This window comes from Prionailurus viverrinus, chromosome F2 (genome assembly GCF_022837055.1).
Source record: "Prionailurus viverrinus isolate Anna chromosome F2, UM_Priviv_1.0, whole genome shotgun sequence".
Taxonomy (NCBI): domain Eukaryota; kingdom Metazoa; phylum Chordata; class Mammalia; order Carnivora; family Felidae; genus Prionailurus; species Prionailurus viverrinus.
The window spans coordinates 27,609,848-27,637,808 of NC_062578.1; the positions used below are offsets into that span (position 1 = coordinate 27,609,848).

Here is a 27,961-nt window from a genome sequence, read left to right on the forward strand (position 1 = left end):
CCAAATCTCAGAGGTGGTTCTGTATCTTAGTAGATAATCTGTATTTATAGTTAATATTTACTTTGGATCATTCATATGTTCTTGTGCCTTGAGAAACTATTTCTGTCTTCACATGCTTAAAGCCAAGATAAGTACAGATTTTTAATCAAGGTGATTTAGAAATTGTATTATGTGTTTGTTATGTACTAGCCACTATCCTAAGTACTGGTGTGTTAAACAGAGCGGTTATAAACCACACTGATTTTCAGCAAGATTGTTAAGAAAGGTTAAAATTCAAATGGCAAGGGGTACAAAAATAATACGCAAAAAACAAATTTCAGCTTAATATGCATGGTTGGCATTTTGGGGATAGAAAAAAATCTAATACAGGAACTTTTTTTTTTTTTTTTTTTTTTTCAACGTTTATTTATTTTTGGGACAGAGAGAGACAGAGCATGAACGGGGGAGGGGCAGAGAGAGAGGGAGACACAGAATCGGAAACAGGCTCCAGGCTCTGAGCCATCAGCCCAGAGCCTGACGCGGGGCTCGAACTCACGGACCGTGAGATCGTGACCTGGCTGAAGTCAGACGCTTAACCGACTGCGCCACCCAGGCGCCCCAGGAACTTTTAAGATTAATGTATGTCACTCTAGTTGGACTTCCTTTTATTTAAAATGAGCTTTTTTTCATACAAAGTCAACAAATAATTAACAGTAATTATGCAACTTTGTAGTCCTTTCTTTTCTTCTTTTTCTTCTTAAGATTTTATTTTTAAGCAATCTCCACACCCAATGTGGGGCCCAAACCCACAACCCAGAGATCAAGAGTCACCCTCTCTACCTTCAGAGCCAGGCAGGTGCCCCTACAGTCTCTTACTTTTTAAAAATAGGGTGCCCTTGGCTCATGACATGTGGTCATTTTAATATTTTGAGAAACCAACCTTAAGAATTTTGGAAATTAGTTTTTTTCATTAATGAAAATTCTAATATTTGTGCATCAGTTTTATCTCATGCCTCTAAAATTGGATGAAAACGTTCCAATTTTAAGTCATAAACCAGTATATTGCCTGTTGATTCTAGGGTTCCAAGTTTTATTATAAGAAATGGTAGAGGAGAGGAATCCTCATCTTGAAAACACCCAAATTTGAGTTCTGAAACCTTTTTTGATTGATGAGTACATGTTAGTGTCACAGCATCATATGCAATGACAGAGGACATGGTCAAGTTTTTATCAGCGCTCACCCAGCACTAGGTTTTGATAGTTTAGTAGGTTTTTTTTTTTAATTTTTTTTTCAACGTTTTTTATTTATTTTTGGGACAGAGAGAGACAGAGCATGAACGGGGGAGGGGCAGAGAGAGAGGGAGACACAGAATTGGAAACAGGCTCCAGGCTCTGAGCCATCAGCCCAGAGCCCGACGCGGGGCTCGAACTCCCGGACCGCGAGATCGTGACCTGGCTGAAGTCGGACGCTTAACCGACTGCGCCACCCAGGCGCCCCTGTAGTTTAGTAGGTTTTTAACTACCTTTTCCCCTGTTCTCTGACACGTGGCCTCTAACTTTGAAAGTACTTTGGTTTATTTATATACCATACATTCAAAAATACTGAACATACATACTATTCCAGATATGGCAATGGTCACAAAGGAGTCAAAGATGACTAAAACGTGGCTCTCAAGGATTCTCCAATGTAATGAGCCTTTGCTTCTTATTCTTCAAGAGGCATCAATTGTGTCTTTTTTAAAAAATTTTTTAGCGTTTATATTTATTTTTGAGACAGAGAGAGACCGCATGAGTGGCGGAGGGGCAGAGAGAGAGGGAGACACAGAATCTGAAGCAGGCTCTAGGCTCTGAGCTGTAGCACAGAGCCCCACACAGGGCTGGAACTCGCCAAAGGCGAGATCATGACCTGAGCTGAAGTCAGACACTCAACCGACTGAGCCACCCAGGTGCCCCCAAGCGACATCAACTGTAAGCAAACAAAAGTAACAGGGATTTAAGTAGCATTTGTATCATAATTAAATGTAGATTAGGCCAGATGATTTTTTAAAAACCAGGTTTAACAAAGAAAGCACAGGAATGTTCTTTGGGCTTTCCCCTCGATGAGCATAGTTATCTATCCTTGGGATGTAATAATAGAAGTCAGTAAGTACTACATCAACTATAGCCCTATGGGAAAAAAATGAATGATATTTTCTCCTTCAGCCGTTGACTTTCAACAGACATACATAGCCAAGTCACTTTTGCTTTCCCTGTCAAGAAATCACCAGAAAACAGCAATGATGGTAGATGCTATTTACTGCCATGGGGTTGAGAAAATTAGTGAGCTGCATTTCACTACTTGTCAAGCATTTTGACATCCTTGAACAGAAAGTGCTGTTTAAATATAAAGAGCATTTTCGTTTGAACTGCTGTTAGTCATCCCTGTGAGGAAATGACCTATCAAGTAATAGACCAAAGTATAGGAGAACTGCCACCATACAAGATTGATTTCTGCTAAAGAGACCTTAAAGTAACTGTGTGTTTCAATTTGTGGTAGTTTACAATCATTTGTAAATTACCACGTAAAAACCCAATATAAAAAGCTATTTGGATTCACTTTCCAGCACAATTTCCTGGGCATTCTCTGCCCCTCCCTACCTTCTCTTTCTGTCTCTCTGTCTCTGAGACCAGAAGGAGAGCAATGGGTTTCAAGCTTTTGCGCCAATCAGGAGATCAGAAGGCTTGTCAAAACAACGATTTGGGGGCCCCGCCTGATAATATGCATTTGTAACAAGTTCCTAGGAAATACTTTTTTGCTGGTACATATTTGATGAACCACAGTTCAAATGAAAAGGGTTCAGGGATTTGGGAAGAGGAATGAGAGACCTTGGGAAGCTGAATCAGATCTTGCTTACCAAGCCATCCCAGCTGTTGGGAAGAGAATTGCTCCTGCCCTGGGGAGCCTACTGAAAGTAAACGGCCCTTCTCTGAGTAGGTGACTGAACTAGGTCAGCATGTAGAGCCCTCCTACTCTTTCTACTCTCAAGCCCAGGTTTACAGTTTTAATAAGCCATTTAACCTCACTTTGCTCAAGTTTTTCTCAGATTCAGAGTAGTAATGGTAATTTCTCTTCTCTGTTATTAAAAAATAAGACAAACAAAAAACCCCACACAAATCCTTTGGTATTTTCCCAACATTGACAATTCTTTTTATTTATCTATTACTCTGATGTAGTAAAGAAAAGCTATAAAATTTTAGCAAAATCTCTCTCCATGAAGATTTTAGGCTTTTTAGCTTGACAATTTAGCTAAAAGTACCAAATACCTGTTCTTTACTTCCTGGGGCTAGAACTTGTCTCTCCTTAAGAGGGAGGGAGCTCTGGGGCGCCTGGGTGGCGCAGTCAGTTAAGCGTCTGACTTCAGCCAGGTCACGATCTCGCGGTCCGGGAGTTCGAGCCCCGCGTCGGGCTCTGGGCTGATGGCTCAGAGCCTGGAGCCTGCTTCCGATTCTGTGTCTCCCTCTCTCTCTGCCCCTCCCCCGTTCATGCTCTGTCTCTCTCTGTCCCCAAAATAAATAAACGTTGAAAAAAAAAAAAAAAAGAGGGAGGGAGCTCTAAGGATATAAGTACTTAAAGAGACTCTCTTAAAAGCACTATCTAATCTGTACCCCTTCCACTGTCACCATCTCCACTTTAACCACTATTCTTTTTAAGGTTTCCACACCAGGAACACCAACGTCCTTGCTGTGCTTTCAAAACACAGTACTCTCCCATCCAAAGGTCCTTGCATTTACAATTTTATCTGCTGGAAATGTTCTACAAAATAATCCATAGGCACACAACTAGAATTTTATAATGGAGGGTGTAATAATAGGATAAAACTACCCTCAAGTCGCTGCTCAAATATCACCTCATCAATGAGGGCTTAATCATTCCATAAAAAATAACTTTTGCATATGAACATGCAAAGCAAACACATATACCCTTGCACACATTAAATACGCATGCACCTATCCCATTCCTGATATATTTCTCTCCATACATTTGTCTCCATCTGACAGACAATGTATGTTTGTACTGGTTTATTTACTGTCTCCTTCGCAGCCAGAATTCCATGATGGTAGGGTCTTGGTTTTTTATTGCAGAACCTACAACAGTCATTTGCATGTAAGAGCCACTCAGTCTCACCAAATATTTCTAGAATGAACAAAAGAAAGGTGATACATTCTTTTTTTTTTTTTAAATGTTTACTTACTGTTGAGAGAGAGAGAGACAGAGTGTGAGTTGGGGAGGGGCAGAGAGACAGGCAGACACAGAATCCAAAGCAAGCTCCAGGCTCAGAGCTGTCAGCACAGAGCCTGACAGACGGCTCAAACTCACCAGCTGTGAGATCATGACCTAAACCGAAGTTGGATGCTTAACCAACTGAGCCACCCAGATGCTCCAAAAGGTGATATATTGTTACAGTAGATTATCCACTGCAAATTTTGGAATCTCTTGTGCTACTTACTCAAAAGACTTATATTCCAGTTATACTTAACTATTGACACTTCTTTAGAAGCACCAATGCTCATTATGCATGCTATTGCCTCTGCATTGAATGTTCATTTCTGAAACTTTTTTGTTGTTTTTCACACTCCTCTGTTTTCTTAAATTAGATATCAGATGTCCTGTTCTCCAAAAGTGTTTCATAGTAATGGAAACCCCCTTCTGACTGAAACCCCTATCTTGGCACTTAACCTACTCATATTATTGTCTGCCTGGAAAGTCATCCCAGCTTTACTATGGACCACTTGAAAACAAGGTCTGTTCACTATTTCTAGCATCAAAAGCGCAATGCCTGAATGCCTGGCGTATGGCAACTACTCATTAATGTTGAATAAATGAACAACAATCCTCCTTCCCCTCACCATCATGATAAGCTACTCTTCATTTCTCTATACTTCTAAAGTTGCCCTGGAGGTCTGAAAGTAATAAGGAATGTTCCTGAAAGTCAAGAGAATAGACACCTGTGACAGTAACCAGTCTGAAGATCAACCAAGTCAAAGTCTCAAAACTAGAGTAATTCTCAAACAAGGACAAAGAAAGAGGCATTCAAGCTCATCTAGCTAGAGGTAGAAAGATACTGGTGTCCACACTGCCACGAAGGAAACCGATGCCACATGAAGCTTCTAATACTAATGAAAGTGTATAGTATCTCTCAAGTATGTGGTAGTAGATCATGAAACTCTTCAGAAAACCTGTTTCTGGACTTGACCTCTTTAGGTATCATTTGGTGTGTGCTGAGGCAATACAGTAATTTCACTATGTAATTGGTTTAGAAATTATTCCCCTAGGGAAAGAAAGATTCGGTCTTAGTCTGACCTTGTTTCTACAACAAAATACCACCAAATGGGTACCTTATAAACAACAAAAATTTATTGTTTACACTTCTGGAGTCTGGGAAGTCCAGGATCAAGGTGACAATATGGTCACCTTCTGTTGAGGGTCCTCTTTGAGATTCCTAAGCTGGTACCTTCTCCCTGTGTCCTCATATGGTAGAAGGGGGGGGGGATCCGTCTGGGGCATCTTTTATAAGGCACTAATCCCATCTGTTCCCATGAGTTCCAACCTCATGACTTCAGCAACTCCCAAAGCCCCATCTACTAATGCTATCATATTGGACATTGATATTTCAACACATGAATTTGGTGGGTACAGAAACATTCAGACTACAATAGATACTTAAGAGTCAAAGCTTATTCTAAAGTTCATAGCCTGGAGATAGGCAGAATTTGGAGATGTTCAGCTGGTATGTGACACAGTCTTGCCTATTTGAAAATGAAAATGACCCACCCCAGCAGACAGATCCTTCACACAATTGAGAAGAAACAACCGTGCATTGTGAGAGTGTTTGCCTTGGCAGAAAGCTATTATATTTGTTTCTCCTATATCTATCAGTGTATTATGCATATTAACAAGAATTTAAATACAGGGAAATCTAAAGCAAAAATAATAGACAAAAAAAAAATGCAGGGAAATAAGGTGAGTGAGTATTGAAAGGCAGAGGTGGTATACTGGTGGGCCTGGAAATCAATTGTGACTAATTTAAGTTGATTAAACATAGCATAGAAAATGCAGAGGAAAAGAAAGGTTGGTGATATCAACTAACAGACTAGGCAGTTTTCTCAATAGAAATATCTGTGCTTTACCAAAGAAGAAAGCCCATACATGATAAGAGATTGAGAAAACAAGTACAGCAATTCCTTTGTCAGAAGGCTACATCTAAGGCAAAATGAGAACTCTACCTCAATGAGAGCAAGGAATCATTGTCAGGAAATGACAGTTGTGTAGAATGAGAAAAGGGAGACTCAGAGGCATCAACTGGGAGATGAGAACTTGCCTGGTTTACTCATAAATAATTGGACTCAATTTATCTTGTTTCTTGTATTTCTTGAGAAGTGGTAAGTTTATTTTCATTATAGTACTTGTCCCTCACCTGCCTTAAAATATGGAATATTCAACATCAATAACTGATTGCTTAGTTTTGTCATATTTTTCTTGGACTAGAGTTATTTTTTTAAAAAATTTTAATGTTTATTTATTTTTTAGAGACAAAGAGAGAGAAAGCACAAGCATGGGAGGGAGAGCAGAGAGAAAGAGAGAGAGAGAGAGACACACACAGAATCCAAAACAGAATCCAGATCCCATAAACCATGAGATCATGACCTGAGCCAAAGTCAGATGTTTAACTGACTGAGCCACCCAGGGGCCCCAAGCTAGAGCTGTTTTAAAGCAGTAGTAAACAAGCTGTGGCCTCCAGGCCAAATCCATGCATGAGCTAAGGATGGTTATTATGTTTTTAGAAAGTTGTAGGAAAAGAACAAGAAAAAAAAGTAGAGTATTTGATAGAGACCTATATAGCTCACAAAGACAAAAATATTTGTTACCTGGAGAGTTTAAATTTTAAGGGATAAAATTAATATTCATTCATTTTATACATATAAATGAACATAATAAATAATGAATAACAAATGAATATTATATACAAAGTTCAATATATATATTTAATTATATATACAGTTGAATATACATATATACTCAAAGTTCAATATGTTTTAAGAGGGCAATTTTGTCATACACATTGTAGGGTTCACACCCTACAGGGTAGATTGCTGGAAAAGAGAAAGAGGAAAAAAACTTACTGGTTTTATAGTTCTTTGGGGTCAAGAAGAGAGAGAAATGAGGCAAGTTCACTTCATTTTTGCAATTATAATACTACAGAAGAAAATGCAGTAAAAAATGTAAACCTGATTGTGGGAGATACATAGATGGAATGAATGAAAAAGGCAATGAAAGGGTATAAATGACTTCTTTGAGAGCTCTGATGGTAGGAAGAAAGTAAGAAATGGTAATGTAGGTCCCTGTGAATACTGGTAGGTTGTCTTTCAATCTGAGATTTCTCTGCTACCCCTGCTGCTGTTCCCTGCCCCAAGCAAGTGTCAGAGAGGATGAAAACTCTATCTTTGAAGCTCTTGCTGATTTGTTAAGAGAGATGTTGAACAAGTAGACCCACATACATACATAAATATATATCTATGTCTCTTTTGGATGTTAGTATGTAATAGCTTTTTCTGTTTTTGTGTAAAACACTTCAAACATGCATCCTCTAATCAAATGCCTATAGGGCCAAGCAAATTGGGCCAGGTCACACGTAAGAGAGAAGGAAGAGGCCTGTGGCAAAATGGAGAGATTGTGCCCTTCCTAAAAGAACTAAAATTATATTAAATTTAAAGGAAAGAAATAAAGCATTTAGAAGTCACTAGTTTTCAATCTGTTCTCTCTTTTCTATTAACCATACCTCTTTTTTTGGCAACTGAAGGGAAAGGAGGACACCTTTCAGTTGTTCCTTTTCTTGAAATGGTTCATTCTATTCCAATTCGGCCTAACCTCAACATACTTGCACTTCCCCTATGACCTTGTGAATCCATCTACTATCTCCATGTAACTTTCCAAACTCCTCCCGATGACAAATAATGTTCTTAATCACCATTTGTTGAGAACTTAAATACATACTGATTAATTTTTAGTGGCATTTAAACCTCACAAATATTGCCTCTATTATACAAATAAAAATAAAGAGACTTAAAGAAAGTAAGCAATTTGTCAAAAGTTGTACAGTTAGCAAGTGGGCAGGTCTAGGATTCAAGCAGAAAGGGTTCAATACCAGAGGGCATGGTCTTAACCATAAAGTTAAGCCTCTTGGAGGAAGTTAACCCCTATTCAAAGGAAATGACGGGCAGATGCTGGCTCCCTTTTGTATAACAGCTGCAAGGGGGGTGGGGAACGTTTAATGGAAGTATATTCCCACTGAATTTTTCTATTTTTTCACCACTGCATTAAACAGTAACACATCCTTGATAAACATAATCTCTCTCTTTTTTTAAAGTAAGCTCCATGCCCAGCCCCATCTGGGACTTGAACTCATGACTGAGAGATCAAGAGCTGCATGCTCTACCCACTGAGCCAGCCAGGCACCCCAAACATAATCTCTTTGTGATTCAAACTTTCTAATATTTCAGAAACTTCAGTGAATAATTTACATTTCATATTTTTTCTCTTTAACTTTCAGACCTTTATGAGAAAGGATAATATTGCTTTCTTTTAAATGAGTAGATAGTTTGTAATTTTTTCTCTATATTTTAACATGAAGTTTTATTCAAGCATTGCAAATTACCAACTGTATTGCACTTTACATAAATTTATCACTTTTCTCAATTGACTTACTGTGAATAAGAGTTCATTTTTTTTTCTGATTAGTCCAGAATTATTCATATGATGAGTGGCAAAGACATGTTTTAACACTAGTTTTTACTAACTCAACTTCCATGTTCCTCCTGAATCAACTAAGCTTTCTTTATTCTTAATATTTTATGATTTCCTCAGTTTGGTTGAAATTTGGACTTTTCAAATGAGTTCCCTACCATTTCCAACAGAAATTTAGCTTTCTCTTTCTCCTAAGAAAGTCAGTCGCTGCTTACATTTATGTCACTTTCTGATTATTATTCTACCTTCTCTAAATTCTAATTTGAATTTAATGTTAGGAAGTAATGTTGGCCCTCTTTCTGTTCAAGCTACTCCTGTATCCTCCAGAACCAGTGCCCACTTACACCTTCCTGAATGAGGTCAACTACAACTCACCAAGATCCTTATCATTTTTATAGTTTCATCATCTCTCTTTATCTATGCCATGACCTCATTTCTCATCCACATTTCAAAATTCAAACTTATAGGACTCAGTGCTACAATAATCAGTGCCAGTGAACTTGAGATGACCAGAAGTTCAAGCATCATAAGCATTAGTAATATAGTCCAACCGCTGTCTGTTCTACAAATTAATATATGGCTACTACTAAAATTTGGAGTTTCAACATGATAGTCTGCTTCTTTCCAAAATGTATTATATTCCTTTTATATGCCAGGGACTGATTAACTCTTTGGTTTCCTTCTTTTTCCCAAGTGTGACAATTTTTATTTTATTTTATTTTATTTTATTTTATTTTATTTTATTTTATTTTTTGAGAGAGAGAGAAAGGGCATGAGCGAGTGGGGGAGGGGGCAGAGGGAGAGATGGAGAGGGAAAGAGAGAGAGAGAGAGAATATGAATCCCAGGCAAGTTCCACACTCAGTGCAAAGCCTGACATGGGGCTCATTTCCACGACCCTGAGATCATGACCTGAGCTGAAATCAAGAGTCATACACTCAACCTACTGAGCCATCCAGGTGCCCCGGTGACAGTTTTTAGAAACAATTTGTTTTCCAAACACTTAATGACAACTTGAGTTTTAAAAAATCTAATTGGTTTTATTCAACAAACCATAAATTAAGCAGCATCCCATCTAGCAAATAGAAGGGAACTCCAAGAGCTGCTGGAAAGGAAAGATTTTTAAAGGCAGAAAGGGTGGAACAAGGGAATCATAAAAGAAAGGATTGTTACAGGCGAGGTCACATTCCTCTGGGGGAAGGCAGGGTGGATTACCTCACTAGCTGGCCAGGAAATTCCAGACTGACTAGTTTATGATTCAATTCCTAGAAGAGGTTGAAACTGCAGTCAGTTTAGGTAGATATTAAGTCTTGGTTTGTTGACATGGGGCTTAGCCCAAGTGACTTCATTTTGGGTGTTTGTTGTTGTTGTTTTGTTTTGTTTTGTTTTTAAGTAGGCTTCATGCTCAGCATGGGACGTGAAATCACGACTCTGAGATCAAGACCTGAGCTGAGATCAATAGTCAGACGATTAACTGACTAAGCCACCCAGGTGCCCTGTTTCTTTTTTGACTGTACCAAATACTAAGTTGTCCCTCCTGCCATGCTTGCTTTTGTATCCCCATTCATACCATCATAGTTTAAATTATGTTACTTTTCACCTTGGCCCTTATAATAGTCTCTTATCTACCTACTTCCCATCTCTTCCCCATCTGTTAATCTTCTAAAATAACAATTGTGAAAAATGATGTTCACAATAATAATTGCGAAAAAAAGATGGCTGCTTGCTTTGCTTAAGGACACTTCAAAGATGCAGAGTTGGAGAGGAGGGCTCTCACCACCTGCTGATTTATGCCCAAGGTCTCAGAAGTTAGAATTTCTTCCTTCAGAAATGGGAGACCCAGCACAGAAAGGGAATGAGGAAGTACCATAGAAGGGCTTATGAACTTCTTAATGACTTCTCAGAAAATGTACATACACATATACGTGTGCACAGAATGTTCAATGTGATTTCAAAGAGATTCTCAGAAACACTACGTCTTGAACACTGGGGAAAGAACTCTTGTTCCAGACATTCGAAAATTTACTTTTGAATAATGCAACACAACTCTTTCAACACAACCCAGAGAGCTGTGTACTTGGACCAAATTGTTTATATCCCTTATAGTATTGTTTCTGCCAAATTGCCCCATCTGCTTTTGGCTTGCATAACAGACAACTGCCAGAATTTCTTTTCTATCTGTTTGCAGAGGTGCTCTTCCATCCTTTATACAGACTGTACAAATGCACACAATATCTTACATACTATCTCATAGGTTAACAGATACTTGGAGCCCAGAGTAAAGTTCCATGGACTCTAGGCTAACAATGATCTATAAAAAATAAACTAGTTCTTTGTAAACCAGACTTTTTGTATTTCTCACACTCCCTGTTTCCCACTTACTGTCTCTTATCATTTCATAAATTCTTTTGATGTTTCTTCTATATCATTTGTACTAAAGTGAAACAAAACAAGATATTTTTGTCTATATCTTCACAAAAGTGTTAGAATGGAGGCTTAGAGGCTGGTATGGGGGTCCCAGTGATAGTCGAAATGAGAGAACCCCTTAATGGATTGTGGTTTTCTTCTTTCAATTACCTGGAGATTGTTTTCCAATGCTAAAACCAGAACATTCTGAATTTTGCCTGAATTAAGGGAATCAGTGTGAACTTTCATTATGATTTTGTTTTCTCTAAAATTTTTATGTCATTTCACTGACCACTGAAAAATCCAAAATAAACTCTTTTGCCTGGCACTTCAGGTACCTCGACTGTTCCCACCTGCTGCTACAATTCCATCACCTTCTCCTCTCCTACATAAAAGCCCATGCTGCTGTCAAACCACACAAGCCTGTCTTCTTTCAAGAGCTAGTGAGATTCCTAATCACTGTCCACTTTTCATTCCATTGATCATGCCAGGAATTTGATTTTCTCATATCCAGTACATATTAAAAACACATTGTTATAACATGCTTATATAGTTAATACATTAAATGAAAAATATTGACACCTAAAGATGGCTATGTTATTATAAAACTGGTATATATATTCATATATATTTATGTCTTTCAACACTAACCACACCTTCTACATAATACTTAAAATGTGCTTTGCTTTATATTTTCTAGGCCATTTTATATGATACTTTCTTTACCTGGAATTCTCCTTCCTCCATACTTTATCTGCTTGCTATCCCTTCCCCATGTGATGACCCTAACTGGAAACGGCTGTTTTCTACCCTTCTCACAATTAGGCCTGGGATCTAGTTCCAACTTCTATTATATCACACCTCATTGTAACTCCCTGTTCATTGTCTTATTTCATCGTTTCCCCAATGCCTGTAGAGCACTGTGCAAGCATTCAAATGAATGAAAGTTGGTGCCATTGAAATGTAGGTATAATTAGGGGCACCTAGCTGGCTTGGTTGGTAGATCTTGGGGTTGTGAGTTCAAGCCCCACAATGAGCATGCAGTTTAATTAAAAATAATAATAAATAAATAAATAAATAAATAAATAAATAAATAAATAAATAAATAAAATAAAATAAAAATATAGGTATAATTGGTTTTGACGAGTTCAGTGATACTAGTTACTGAAAGTCATGAAAATACTTACACCTTTGATCCACTACTTCAGGAGTCAAAAATTTGAAAGCTTCCAAGGGTCAGGTAAGTAATGTAAATGTGCATTGTGGCCTGAGGGGAGGCAGTGGAAACAGGATACTGTATATGCCTCACCTTAAACACATTCAATTTTACACTTTTAAAAATACTGTAAAGGCAGGCCAAGCAAATCATAACACTTGTCTCACTCTTACTAAGTTGTTCTAAAGAAACAATTCCTTAGAAGAAAAAAATGCATATTCATAATAATATTCTTTGTAAGTTTATATGTAAAAAAGGGGGGGATGAACACAAATTAAGTAACTAGTAATAGGAAACTTATTAAATGTGGATATCCACTAAATGTCATCTATTCTTTAATATTAAATAACCCCCCCCCAAACTACATAATATGAAAAATGCTTTCACTATTGAAAATAGTAGAAGGATAAAGCAAAACTGTATGTTTGCTATAAACGTGACCGTGTGAAAATGTGCATCCTTGTTAACAAAAGGGATTGTACAAAATAAAGATAGCTATATTAGGGTGCTCAAAATACAAAAGACTTTTTTTTAAGTTCAACATTTAATAATTCTTTATTTTCCAATCCCAATCTCTGAAGAAGACTTTTGGGAATATCTTTTGGAATCTTAGAAGATAACATCTAACAAGCAGAACCAGGTTACTTTGGGTAAGAACTAAAGAATATGAATTGTGAGCTAAGCTAGAAATACCATTGTCATAGCAACCTCCAAAGATTTCATAGAAAAGACTATGACTTTTTTTTATGGAGATGACTAACAAGATCCCTTCTGAAACAGTTCTGATACAGTGAAGGATAAGATACAATAAGTTTGATAATGAGTTTCTCTGAAGAATTGTGATAAACCAGCATAACCTTGAGATCAGAAGTGAGAATCCTTAGTTTAGGCTTAGCATGTTTTGTGTACTGATTAGGTTTTAGTGATGTAATGCTGATATGATGCCAATCTGTCTTCCCTGCATATAATAATCATTTATTTAATAATACTATAATAAGCCTATAATGATAATAATGGTTATTTTCATTGCAAAAGCTTAGTTCTGGTCAAGAGAGATTTGATGTATTTTTCTGATCCTTCATAAAGACCCAGTTATGTGTTTGCAGTGTTCTTCTGTGATACTGTATATAACCTCTTGGAAACAGAGGCCTATGGAAATACTGTTACCATCAATAGAATTTATTGTAACTTCATTGGAAAGGGCATATTCCATCCATCTCATTGCCTCAGTTGTTAAGCTGAATTGCCATCCTTCATGATAAATCACCATGTCCAATCTTCCTGCAAGGTTTTGTAGATGTTTGAGTTTAGATCAAGAATGCCCCTTAGATTGTTTTATGAAGACCGGTTTGCCATAGTTAGCAAAATCTGGCCCAGCCTACTGGTCATGTATTGTTTTGAAGGTTTCCTGAATAGCTAATGAAATCAATACTTTTTTATAGCAACTAATGCATTAAAACTGCTAATTTTGGGGGGTGCCTGGATGACTCAGTTAAGCATTTGACCCTTGATTTTGACTCAGGACATAATCTCAGGGTTTGTGAGTTCAAGCCCTGCATCAGGCTCTGCACTGACAGTAGGAAGCCTGTTTGGGATTCTCTGTCCCCCCCCCTCTCTCGGCCCCTCCCCTACTCGACCTGTTTCTCTCTCTCTCTCTCTCTCTTTCAAAATAAATAAACAAACTTAAAAAAAAACCTGCTAATTTTTTTTTATCATGCTAAAACCATGAGTAATTCCTTGACTTCACTTGGAACATCTGCCTCTTTGATGGCATATTTCAGTGGTAATAACTTTGGCATCCTGCACAAATCAGTAGCCTAGACACAGGGCCACATAATTAAGGGGGAAGAGACTGTTGGTAATTACATTAAAGGGGAAAATATTAATTAGCATTTTTTTTTCAGTTTGAGGTAAACTTATGTAAATCTGGGTTTATCATAAATAACAATATACCCAAAGTATCATATTTCTCATACACATACAAAATATTGAGTGTAGCTTTCTATGTAATATTTTAAAAACCCACATATACAGAGTCAAATCACCTATTATCTCAAAATAAGGGCTTGTGTGACAGTATCAGGAGGCATTATTATGTGAGCCAAAATTAATAAATTGTGGGGCTGAGTTTGAAACCTTTGCAGTTTAGTCCTCATCATTGAAATTGGCATTGGACTGTCTTTAGAATTAATACCTGTTCACTCAGTTCCCAAACCAATTAAATATATATCATAAATATCTTAGTTCTTCTAATCATTTAGTATGTTTTCTGAAGCCACTGGGAAAACTGCCTTTTTCACCATCTTCTGAGGACAGAGGTCATGTTACAAATAAAAGGAACTATTGATTTCTATTTCCAGTTTTTAGTACTTGACCACACAAAATTAAACCTCAGATTTTTAAAGAATAATTTAGTCATTATGATAGTGTATGAATGGGATCTGTCCATTCATTCATCCAACACTTACTTGGTGAGCTGCTGCTTGATACAAAAGACTGTATTAGGGAGTTAAAAAAATGTTTGAGGAGATTCCTGGCCATTTAATCATGTAGCTAATCATCACTCATACTGAAGTCTTGAATCAGAAAAGAAACAGAGTTGAACCAATATTAAGTTTTGCACACAAATGCCCTTTGGGAGCACAGAAGGGAAGACTTCTTTCATTGAAAAATATGTGACTTTTCTATAAAATATTAATATGTATCTTAATCTATATTTTAATTGAAGAAAAATTAAACAATTCTGTAAAACCTTTACTGCTTTGAGTCATATGAAAACTTGTTGCTAATTTGAGGCTTTTCTAAAATTAAATTCATAAGATGAGTAATTAATAACCTTGAATTTTAGGAAAGTGACTGAGGTAGACTAGCCAGGATGTTGTTTGTACTAATTTGACTTATATATCCTTGCTGTAGTTAATCTTTTAAAAATCAGCCTGACAATAAAAAATGTTCTACCTTTAAATATCAGTAAACCTCCTGATGAAGTTTTCCAGATTAATCTGAATGCATTTAAAAAATGTGGTAAAAGAATGGGGGACATCTAAATTTAGTTTCCTTATTGTGGTTTATATACACAATGGAGTACTACGTGGCAATGAGGAAGAATGAAATATGGCCCTTTGTAGCAACGTGGATGGAACTGGAGAGTGTTATGCTAAGTGAAATAAGCCATACAGAGAAAGACAGATAACATAATGTTTTCACTCTTATGTGGATCTTGGGAAACTTAACAGAAACCCATGGGGGAGGGGAAGGAAAAAAAAGAAAAAAAAAGAGGTTAGAGTGGGAGAGAGAGCCCAAGCATAAGAGACTCTTAAAAACTGAGAACAAACTGAGGGTTGATGGGGGGTGGGAGGGAGGGGAGGGTAGGTGATGGGCATTGAAGAGGGCATCTTTTGGGATGAGCACTGGGTGTTGTATGGAAACTAATTTGACAATAAATTTCATATAAAAATAAATAAATAAATAAATAAATAAATAAATAAATAAATAAATAAATTTAGTTTCTTTAACTAAACAGCAAAATACTTTGCCCAGTTTACTTGACTTCAGAATTTTCATTTCTGCAGTTTGAACCAGGAGATGTACCTTTATTGGCTTATTAATTTTCTGAAATTCTAATACTACATTGTTGTTAAATATCTCATAGTTATTAATAAAATATTGTCATAAGTATCTCTCATGAATATTGAGATAAATAGCTATGAAACAACTGAAATTTCTCAAAACTGTAGTAACAAAGTATTATTTCTAAAGGTGTATCTCAAGAAGTGTTAAACTGCATAAGTATAATATTTAATGTTCTTTCTCAAAAGATAAGAGCTTTCTATCCCAAACACATAACATATTAATAAACTCATTTTGGAGCTGAAATTCTCCCTTCAGCAGAACACATGGCATATGTAAGTGATTTTTTTTTTGTCTGTATTCCTAATGCATTTTCTGTCATAGTCTCCCAGTGTAACTGCATTTAAAGTGTGCTCTTAAGCGTTTGTCAGTTAAAGAAACCCAACATAAAGCACAATCTGAGTTTGCTAAGTGGTATAAAATTAATAAAAACTGCAGCTCATTGGAATCTAGTGTGTTACAGGATTTTTTGCACACTTGGCTCTTCAACAGATTTGTTTTGGATTCTGGGTAAATTACTTGGTACCTTGGTTAAGTAAGCTTGTAAAGAAATTTTGATATATACAACCACTTCACATCAAGCTCATAGCTATGTTTGCCAAGTATTTTGTGGGAAGAAAAGATTAAAGAGCAAAGAAAGCTGGATTTCCTTAGGAGCAATGCATTATAACATGTACATAAAGACTAGGTAATTACCAGGGAGAAATAGGCCTGCCAATAAAGGCCAATATATGCAACTCCCTTCTTTTGCTGAAAATCTGTCCTAATTTCATGTTATTATGTACTAAAAGAATATTGCATTTTCCACTAATGATACTATTATAATTCAGGGGATATGTTTCCCACCAGACTCTGTATGTACAATATATGATAAAAACAAAGGTATAATTATAAGATATCATACTCAACTCACTGAAGTAGTAAAGTATTCTAAACCTAATATAATGGATAAATATATGTATTGTGAGATAGTTATATGAGTCTACAGTATATTTGAAAAAGAAATTCATCTTTATATAAAAACAACACTTCTACTATATTGTAAATTATAACTACATAAAATTATCACACTAACTTTAATTACCACTTATTACACTAAATCTGTTCCCCAACAAGAACAATATATGTATATGGGTGTTTGTGTGAGTTAGATGACAGGCATCTTTTAAAAAACTGTACAGGAAAATTTGGAGTAATGAATTTTCATGTAGCATGAGGAGGTAATCAAATCATTCTCCCATATTTCTTTAATTCTAAGGTACCATATGCTGTATAATATGCTTAAATTAGTAACAGGTTTTTTTTGAAAGAGAAAAGGCTGATATAGCAAATGTGCACATTATAAAAATAAATTTCGTTTTATAAATTTTATAATGAAAAAGGTATCAGAATGGAATATTTTTATTTACCTTAAAATTAAATTTAAATTGAAGCTTAATTTCTACAACAATCTTTAGAAAATGTTATTACTCAATCTTTGTGGAAGATAAATGTATAATTTATTATGATTTATTTAGAAATTTCCATCCATCTTAGAATTTAAAGTTGGGGCTAAAACCATCAATTATCTGAAATTCTTTTTCAGTCTGAGAATTCAGTGTCTCCATTGATCCTATAATGAGCTTCATGGAGAGTATGGCAGGTAGAGTCCTTGTTGAGTAATTTATAGATAGTGAACATGATGAATTGCTCCCATGTTTGCCCAGGATTCTGATCCCTTGAAATCACTGAAGTACCAAAAGAATGAGTATAGTAGGAAGAGTGAATATTTTAGCTTACTCACAGTCTCTCTGAAGCAAAGGCATATTTTGTACATAAGTGTAAAGAAATACATTATGGGGGGAAAATTCTAGTTACAATCAGAAAGTGGTGAAATCTGGGGCTTCATTTATTGCTGGTGAGAGTTTAGAGCCCTCTAGACATTGATTGACATGGTGGACTTATTTTAATCAGCAATTACAAAGACTGACTAAGTGCTAGACATCAGTGAGTAGAATACCAGGCAAAAATCAGCTCTTCCTTGTACAAAACCTAGACTGCATCCTATCAAAGGACAGAATTAAACAGGCAAGGGAAAGTGTATTGAAGACTCCTGCAATAAGGGAGAGAGACTGGGCTCAACTCTGCTGAAACGAAAGGCGGGAGAGTTTTTCAGTGCTGGGGTGAGCTAGTAGAATAGTACTGGAGGACCCCAAGGCGGTAGATTGGTCAGTGGCAATTAGGCCTTCTGCGTTTTCTAATTGGCACTTATTGAAGTAGACTCTTACTGTCCCACAGAGAATGGAGCTGCTCTCTTTCTTGATTATGTTTCAAGCAAATGGCCCCCAGGTAATTGAGAAAGATACTCCTGGGTTTGAAACTGTCAAGAGGTTGGAAGAAGATTTACATATCAAAGGGTCAGAGATCAAATTCACAGTAGCAAGTTTTCTAAAGCAAATGCTTTAAATAAGAAGAGGTTAGGGGCCTGCAGTCAGGAAGAAACCTGTCTGAAGTTTAGTCAAGCTAAGAAGAATGTTAAGGCTGACTGGTTGGTCAATCCAAATTTGGAATGCAAATACAGATCTGTTTGGCAACTCTGGAGAAACGCCTATAAGAACAGGAAGCTCCCCTAATCTCCCATTCTCCCTTATTTGATTTAGATGTTTCACTTATGTGTTCTTACAGGGCCACAGTTTTGCCAATATCACAGAACTTATCAGGTATAATTGCAATTTTTTTGTCTTTTTACTGCTGTTGACACTAGACGGTAAACTTCATGAGGACAGGGATCTTGTTTACATTTGTAAACTCAGGACCTATTGTAATGCCCCTCATCTTACAGTACTTAAGCAGATGCCTGATAAATTAATCTAAATTCTAAAAAAAATCAGAAAAAGGTAGCCAGGCTGGGAAATAAGAATGCAAGAATTATAAAAGAATTAAGAGACTTTAGTTTGATAAAACTGAAGATTGTAAGGGAATAGAAACCATGTATTCCTAGAAGGTATGAACTGTTTTAGTAAGTCCTAGAAAACTAGAAGTAGGCCATACCCAGTGAAGGTAACAGGAAAGGGAGCTCACACTGAATGTTGACTATATGGTAGATACCATGCTATTATCAGATTTAATCTTTTCTCTGTAGGGAAAGCATTGCAAACCACACTTTATAAGCAAGGAAACTAACATCTAGAGTGGTCATATAATTATAAACTTAAGTTGTAATAAAGTTTTAGAAGGGGCAAATAATCAACACTTTAAGCTCTGTATATTAGATCATACCTCTAACAAAAGATCACCCTCAAAATAGAAATAGAATCAGTATAGTATTAGATGTATCTTTAAATGTTAGAGACATGGAAGGTTATAAAGAAAACAGGTGATGTTTGGTGTAACTTTCAAAACTTTTGAAGGTGGTATCACCACAGGAGACTATCCCTTGGCTGCACTGTCATCTATACATTATTGGGTTGCCATTAGTGGGGCTCTACTCTTGTACTTAGGACACTCTCTAAGATTCTTTAGTAACAAAATATCTTTGTTCCTTTGATTCTGTTATCACTGAAAAAGATTGTTTAAAGGAACAACCTTTTTTATTTTATCAGATTCACATTGGGAGTGGTATACACGAACTCTCACTGTATGCTGGCTATATGCTGGTAGTCTGTTTATATCTCCCTATATATCAGGACAGGAAATACCAAGGCTGCTGGTGCCAGTCCCATCTGGCTAAATAAATTGTTGAAAGGAGGATATTTCTGAACTGAGGAGGGATGTCTGGGACAAGAGCAAACAGGTGGAAAGAATTTAATTAACATTCAGTTTGATCTGAAAGCCTGATAAAATTCAAATACCCATGTCAGGCTTATATGGAACTTAGTTTTCAAAATAATGTGGCTTTATAGTTTTTCTTCAGAATTTAAAGAAAAACAATAATTTAATCTAGTGAATAAAAGGAACATCTTCCTTATGTTGATTTGAAATCCTTTGGTGAATCCTTTAACTTCTCATCTTATGGATTTTACCCTTTCCAGAAAAAAAAGCATACAGGGAGGAAGTAAGATCTAGTGCTTTTCCAGTGTACCATTGGCATTCTTCCAACTCTCCTGGAAAACTCTATTCTATCATTTATATTCCTATAGATCTCTGAATTGCAATGAATAATCCTCTTACACAACCTCTTAGACAAAAGTATCAAGATATTCTTAAAGAGACTATATACACTCAGGCATATTTAAAATAATTTTTAGTTCATCATCATTCCCCAATAAGAATGCAGGGTTGCTTAGCAACAGGATCAGGGAACCTTAACAGGAAAATGCATAGAAACAATGGTGAAAAGTGATCAAAACCTTAAAAGGCAAATTCTTTTAACTAAATCCTTGTGAAAATTTAATGTGTCATGCAGAGAATGAGCTTTTCAATCTACAAATTGTTTCCTGAGATTGATGCAGTATTATTTCAAGGTGAAACATGAGCTGCTTTCTGTACAGTGGGCAAAGCAATAGTATTTCAGTCTTCACATAATTTAGGATACCTAAAAAGATTTAGCAGTGTTAGCTTGAAAATACGTAACATTTCCATGCTGTTCCATTAACTATCCTTAAAACCATACAGGTATATAAAGGTCCTTACAAAAATAAGTAAATACTACAAGTATATTTGATTAGCTAGAATATTCTATTTTTGGCTATCATATATAACTAGACAATTAAAAATTCAAAAATTATATTCTTTCAAATTTGAACACACACACATATATGCAAACATACGTTATCTAATTCCTATTTCCAGTTTTTAAAAAAAGAATCTACAAAGCACTGTCTCTTTGGGAATATTAGATTGACTAATTTTTGACAAGTTTGACTAATGGGCTAATTTTATGCTGTAATACCTGTAAAAGTACGGACTTGCTTCTATTAGTAACAATGGAAACAAATCTGGTACATGTGGGCTCTCTAGATGTAAATGCAGAAACAGCTGATTCAGTCAAAGAATAAGCTCAGTCTTCTGGATCAAAAGGCAGAAAATCCCAACTCTGATCCTGGTCTTGCCTCTGGTTTCAGCAAGTCACTTAACCATTCTAGACCTCTTATCCCTCCTCTAAAAAAGAAGACCTTCAGAATTCTCACCAGGTCTAATACTCCTGATGTCCATGTCCATTAACTCTTCTCATGGAAGAATTGGTTGTTTTATGGAATTGGTTATTTGGCTACCGTCTTTATGTGAATGTTAAAAGTAGCAGGCCTATCCATCAATACTGTTGAAGTATCTGGCAGAAAAATTTCATTACTGGTTTCTTTTTTGCTTTTACTTTGTGTCTGATTATATACTGCAGAGCTAATTTTTTAGTTCTGAACGCTGAAAACATGCAGGTGCAGATGTAATACGCCGCAGCTCTCTATACCAAGCCATTCTGTTTTAAAACTGGCTTTTTTGCAGTCTTTCGAAGAAGGCTAGATGAGCACATCTGTTTACTTTTCTTAAGAAGTTTTATAACATCACCAAAAGGTCATCCTTAAACAGTCAGACAAGATCAACAACAAAATCTTGGAAAACAGCCAGTCCACCAACAAAACAAACCCGATGGACTATTTGCAGATTTTAAGTTTAAACAGGCAGCAGAATACAAGAGTTGGGGGAGGGTATGGGAGAGCTACTTTACAGATATAGCAAAGAAGTAGCTTCAAGAGATGCCTCATACTATTAAACTGTTGAGAACCAACCAGATTAAACAAACCTGGCCTCCAGTTATTGGTAAAAGGTGTATTTATAAAGAAGTTGGAAGCAACAAGTCTAAGATCATGAGTCAGAGAAGCAGATTCATGAGCCACACCCACGCTGGGTTCTACATGCCATTTATAAAACAAAGAGAAATTGATGTAAATATTTTAATTGCGAGGAAGTGAAACAGTGGTTTTTAATCCCACCAGTTGATGCCAGGCCAGGTTTTTTTTTTTTTTTTTTTGTTTGTTTGTTTGTTTGTTTTTTTTATCATGCAACTGAGTATGTAGTCCCAAAGCACTGACAGAGAAGTAGTAGCGAAGATGCTCTTTTCTTCCCATGAAAATACCACTTCTACTAATAATTCTAAGAAAAAGAAAACTTTTAATAGAGAACACATTAGAAAAGAGTCACATATTTAAATCCAGGAATTTAATATTGACATAAGAAGTTTGGGAAGAGAGAAAGCTACAGAAATCGTCGATGAAAACTTTGCACTGTTAGTTGAAATTTTAAAAATTATAAACATAAATGGGAGAATTGTCTGCAATTTGTATTTTATCTATGATTCAAGGAAGTGACATAGGAGAAGTTTACCAGATTGAAAAGTAACCTGCTAGGGAATATGGATACCACTAATATAGAAACAGTGATATAAAATAGAAACATATTTTTGTAGCCAAGGATTTCACCAGTTTTATAAGAGAGGATTTTATGGTTGACACCAGAATCATATTGTAGTTACACCTAAAAAATTTTAGATTATGGAATACCTAACTATATACTTAGGAGAAATAGTCAATAAATTGTACACAATATATTATAGTGGTAAACATTAGATTCTTGTCAAGGAATAATTTTAGTCTTTTTGTGGTCTTTTTAAAAAAGCCTAATTTTTAAATAAAAATCATTTCAATTTGGGAAATGAGAAATTTAAAATAAGAACCATATTTCTACAAGCCAGTTTCGGATGCTCAAAGTGAGCAGGCTACAAAACGGTGTATGGCCAAGGCCTTGTGGGAATCTGCCTGTTTCTTGCAATTTGAATCACACATTCTGTAATATGCAGGGGCACAAAGTATTTATAAGTTATGCTTTTCAGGTGAACTCTTACACAAAAATAGCAGTCACCTTCAGAACTTCCTTGTCTAACTAATTAGAATAGACCTGAGGCCAAACTACAATATTGACTTCAGTTTCATCAAGCTCCACTGTCTGAGTTTCTTTCCCCTGTGAGTCTATTTATCATTTCTATGCCCTCTGTTACCGAATACTCTCTGCAGAAGCCTGTGCCCTCAAGTTCTCTCCCTTCCCACACATTTTCAAAATTTGCTTTTGGATCATTCAGGCTAAGAAAAAAATGACTAAGATCTTAAGGTACGACAGGTATTTGAAGTTCAACAGGAAAGAAAGATTTAAGCTAAAGGGATAGGTTTAGAGCAAACGGGTACGAAGTGACCGTCAAGCATCTGTTAGTAGATGGGAAGACGTTTTTAGCATCAGATCTTTCCTGTATCTTCAATCATAAGACTAGTCCTGAAAGTCATATAGTTAAAAGTAATTATATGAAAGGGTCAAGATACCAGTAAATAAAAATAATTTCTTCTTAGTTCATAAGTAAGATGTAGGTTAACTAAAGCAGACACAATAATGTCTCCCTGTTTCCTGAATGCAAACCAGCTAGCAGGGAAAAGGAGTTTGATAAACTGGCCTTGGTGTTGGTGAATGGCAAGGAAAATTCAGTGTGGAATTACAGATGGAAAGTATGTCAAATGATATGTGTGTGTGTGTATCCATGTGTGTTTGTATAAAAGCCATTTCTGTCATCTAGGAAAAGACATTTAAACCTTCCAAATTTAATGCACTGAGAAAAAGATATAAACCTCCACATCATTTTATTGCTAAATTGGATCATATTTGAGGGATGAATCAATACTTGAAAGGTCTCCTAAGGCTATTGATTTTTTTTTTTTTTTAATGGCACTGGTATGCAAGGAAGTTGTTCTGAAAGGACACAGACAGGTAATACTATCTGTCAAGAATTTTGGCAGCAGTAGTTGAACAAAAACTAAAATATGATAGAAAGCACAGTTAATTTCTTTGTCTCCTTACAAAATTAAAATGAAAAAATTAAAAAAACTCTAAATTTTATTTTATATTTAGCAGTTACGTAAATTAAAACAGATTGATCTTATTCCTCATTATGGTTATTCAGTTACCAAAAAAAACCCCAACAATAACACCATACTTGCTTTGAAATGATTCCTGAATATGGATGCATTTCATATTTAGAATCTGATAGCCAAAGACTCTATTTAATTTACATGGAGCAGTATTTAGTAGTTATTGATATTTATTAATGAAAAATAATTTTCTAATATTCCATCATTTACTATTTTTTTAACAAAAATAGGATTTTATTTTTCTTATCAGATGCTCCTTTCTTTGTTAAGAAATGAAAAAAGGAGTTACTAATTCTAAGCAAGCCAGATCCTTGATTTGACTGATGATTATGAATATGAATAGAGGCTTTTTCTATAGTACAGTAGCTCTTAATGAAAAAAAAAAAGGCGGGCTCTAACATATTCTACAAAGGAAAGTGTGCCAAGACATAGTCAGCAATCTTTTAAAAATTTTTTTAAGTTTAAAAATTATTGTACTTTGCATGAATTCTACATTTCTCCTAAATGATTTTTACTGTGGAATATATGATGCTGTAATACTAAATTTGTGAATAAAGTATAAGAGGCTTCATATATCTCCATATCTTACACTGATGACATTAAATTCAAATGATACATAACAATGAAACATTGTTATTGTTTCATTAACTAGGAGAAAAGTGCTCTGATAACAAGAAGAAGATGACAGAAACAATAGATTTTCCACTCTTTGCTCTTTATTGTTTGTGAGACTACTCTAGTTGACCAATTAATGACAACACATGACAAAATTTTCCTGACTTCTAATTAATTAAATTAACTGTAATTTCACTGTTTTTATTACTGCTAAAGTTCCACTAATTCTATTCATTATCTTCCTTACTCATCGTATTTTCCTCCTTGACCTTCCTCACAGTCAGAAACCCCATGTCATTAACTTGTCAGGTAGTACCTGTAATGATCAGAGAAAAAGCAAAGAGAAATGAATGTAATGCCACTATAACCATTAATTAGAAGCCATGTTTTAGAGTATTAAAACAGAAGAGGATTATAAACGATAGTTTAGATTTCGGAAAGCTATATAGTATATAAATGAAACCCCAAATGGCACCAGAGAGAATTTTCCAGAGATTTAATGTATTTGATACACATCCAATTTGTGCCCATGGATGATGAACAACGAATAGTAAAGGAGAATCAAAGAGATACATTTCTGGACAAATGAGGGTAATAAACTGAAGTAATTTACCTCAATTATTTCTTAGGCTTTCTTTATTAAGCTAGAAGTTATATGACATTATTGGAGTAAAAGCATTACAAAGACTTCGCCATTTTAGAACATGAAACAAAATGAGAACTCAGGGCAAGGAAGGAAATGAGTAAAGCAAGAAGGAAAAAGAGAAATGAAAGAGCTGAAAGATTTATTTCTGGGCTGCCCGGTGCTAGGAGAGTTTTCTTGTGCTCTACTACTTAATCTTAATGCCATTGTTATAATGGTATTAACATACACGTTTTACAGACAAGTGACTGAAGCTCTTCAGCTCCAGGTTGCACTTGATCACGTGCCAGGTTTTCAAGCCTGTGATGGGGACAATCATGTCAGGAATTTCAATCCTGGTCAACTCACGACCTGGTGGAGATACCATTCTGTAAGCTCACAGTTTTGATCCAAATTTTGAGCACATTAAAATATTGCTTGTCTTTCTCCAGGATGGTAGTCTGTATTTTAAGAAGAACTGTAATTCTTTCACCTGTAACAATTTTACTGAGTTGTTTGTGCCAACTAAGGGTTTTGATTGGTTTTTATATTAACAAATTCCTGGAATTACATGTAAAATGCTGTGAAGGGTTATTTGTTTACTTTTAGGGAAGGAATACATAGCCGTTATCAGATTCTCAAAACTCAATCAACTACTATATAATAGTTTACATTAAATAAGGTATTGAATACTCCTCTGAATCCAAATACTATTATAATGATTATTATTATTTTTATGTGATTTTATTTTTAAGTAATCTCTACACCCAGCATGGAGCGCGGACTCACAACCTCAAGATCAAGAGTCACGTGCTTTACTGACTGAGATAGCTAGGCACCCCTATAATTATTTTTAATCCTTGCAATGTCCCTTACAATCTCCATTTAACAGTAAGGAAAGTGAGACATAGTGAAGTCCAAGTAAATCACAGGGATGGAATTGAAATCCAGGTCCGTTTCAACTTGAGAATCACTAATTCTATACCCTGCACTGCCTCTCATTGTAGATAATCAATAAATGTCTATTTATTTCCTTTATCCCATTTGGAGAGGAAGAACACAGATGTGTGAAAGAAATCTAAAATCAAAAAGCAACTAGTACAAATTAGTTGTCTTTTTCTTTTTCTTTTTTTTTTTGTTTATTCATTTTTGAGAGACAGAGAATGAGTGGGGGAGGGGTAGAGAGAGAGGGAGACACAGCATCTGAAGCAGGCTCCAGGCTCTGAGCTGTCAGCACAGAGCCCATTGCAGGGCTCCAACCCACCAACCGTGAGATCTTGACCTGAGCCAAAGTCTGGTGCTTAATGGACTGAGCCACCCAGGCCCCTCTTGTTTTCATGTAAATGGTGTAATAATAATGCTAGCTAGCAACTACTAAATATTCATATTGTGATAGAAGCTGAGCATTACACACTTTATGGGCATTCTTTTATTTAAATCTCACATGTATACTACCTCTTCTAGGAAGTAGATGGTATAAATGTGCTAAGGTGATTGAAATAACATGATCAGGTACCAGCAGTGAAACTGGAAACAAATTTCCTGGGTTGAATTTTGAATTCTGACCAAGACACTAAGAGAAGGGATGAGAACTGGTGGGAAGACTGGAAAGCTATTCACAGCAGGAGAAAGCACTCATGTAAGCATTGTACTGCTTTGCTTAAGAACTGTGAACCCTAAGAGGTGCCTGGGTGGCTCAGTTGGGTAAGCATCTGACTTCAGCTCAGGTCATGATCTCATGGTTCATGATTTCGAACCCTGCTTTTCTGTACTGACAGTGAGGCGCCTGCTTGGGATTCTCTCTCTCTCTCTCTCTCTCTCTCAAAAATAAATAAATAAATACAGAAGAACTGTGAACCCTGTGGGGTTCCGATGGAAACTGAAAGGAGGTTTCTTCTTACAGTTTGAAAAAATATATAAACTGGTATCTCTTCATCTCCTAGTGTTTAAACATGACTGTTTTTTAGATGTGTTGAAATAACTAATCCAAACTCTCTTTCAGCTCTAGAATAAATGTTTATATCACAGAGGTAGAGCCCATGGAGCCATTTTCCCAAATACATAAATACAACCCCACCTCCCCACCCTCCTTTTTAAAGTGTTTTACACTCTGGAAAAACAAACAACAGCAACAACAAACACAGTTTCCTTTTATCCATAGTTACTATTCATCTAGTCAAGAAAACCCAACTTGATATATTTATGCCAAAGTATAAATGATATTTATTATTCATTTAATTAGTTCTTCCCATAAAATTCTATTTATCCCTACAACATATATTATCACACAAAGAATTTTGGTAGTATTATAGTATCAGCTTGATAATCTAGATCATCTGACTGTGTTCTCCATTTAAATAACATTACATGAATCTTTCTGAAGGAATATTATAATTAATCTGCCCCAAAAATTTATAATTCTCTGCTTTCACACATATTTGGCATCATTTTGACTTTCACTACTCATTTATTGTGTTTGCAAGCCTTTTTTGTTAAAATAGCTGGTACACAAATCATTTCTTGGTTGCCACATATGGAATGCTGATTCTATTTGCATTTGAGACTTACTAGCCTTTACAACTAGCAGAGTCTACGGACTTGAAAGAAAAACAGTGCTTCCTTTTGGCACTTTCAGAAAATATCTCCAAATCTGCATTACTGCTTAAAGAAAACTGATTTATCATTGTAAATTTATGACACTTCTTTTTGCTAATCAAATGTAAATTAGACTATGAACTATATAAACTGACAATTAGTGTATACATTATAAATATAACTATATTGTAAATTAACTATAATCTGTCTTTTTTCCCCACCAAAGCAAAAGAAA

General features: G+C 35.8%; 1 protein-coding gene and 1 long non-coding RNA gene across 3 annotated transcripts in view; one reads left to right on the forward strand and one right to left on the reverse strand.

Annotated features, from left to right (window-relative positions):
* PKIA (cAMP-dependent protein kinase inhibitor alpha) overlaps positions 1–27,961 on the forward strand; it is a 95,572-nt gene that overhangs the window by 15,888 nt on the left and 51,723 nt on the right. The gene's annotated exons all lie outside the window — the stretch shown is intronic.
* LOC125156771 (uncharacterized) overlaps positions 24,700–27,961 on the reverse strand; it is a 104,656-nt gene continuing 101,394 nt past the window's right edge. Inside the window, exon 3 of the long non-coding RNA XR_007148765.1 lies at positions 24,700–24,825. This is a non-coding gene — a long non-coding RNA (uncharacterized LOC125156771). The remainder of the gene's footprint in view (positions 24,826–27,961) is intronic.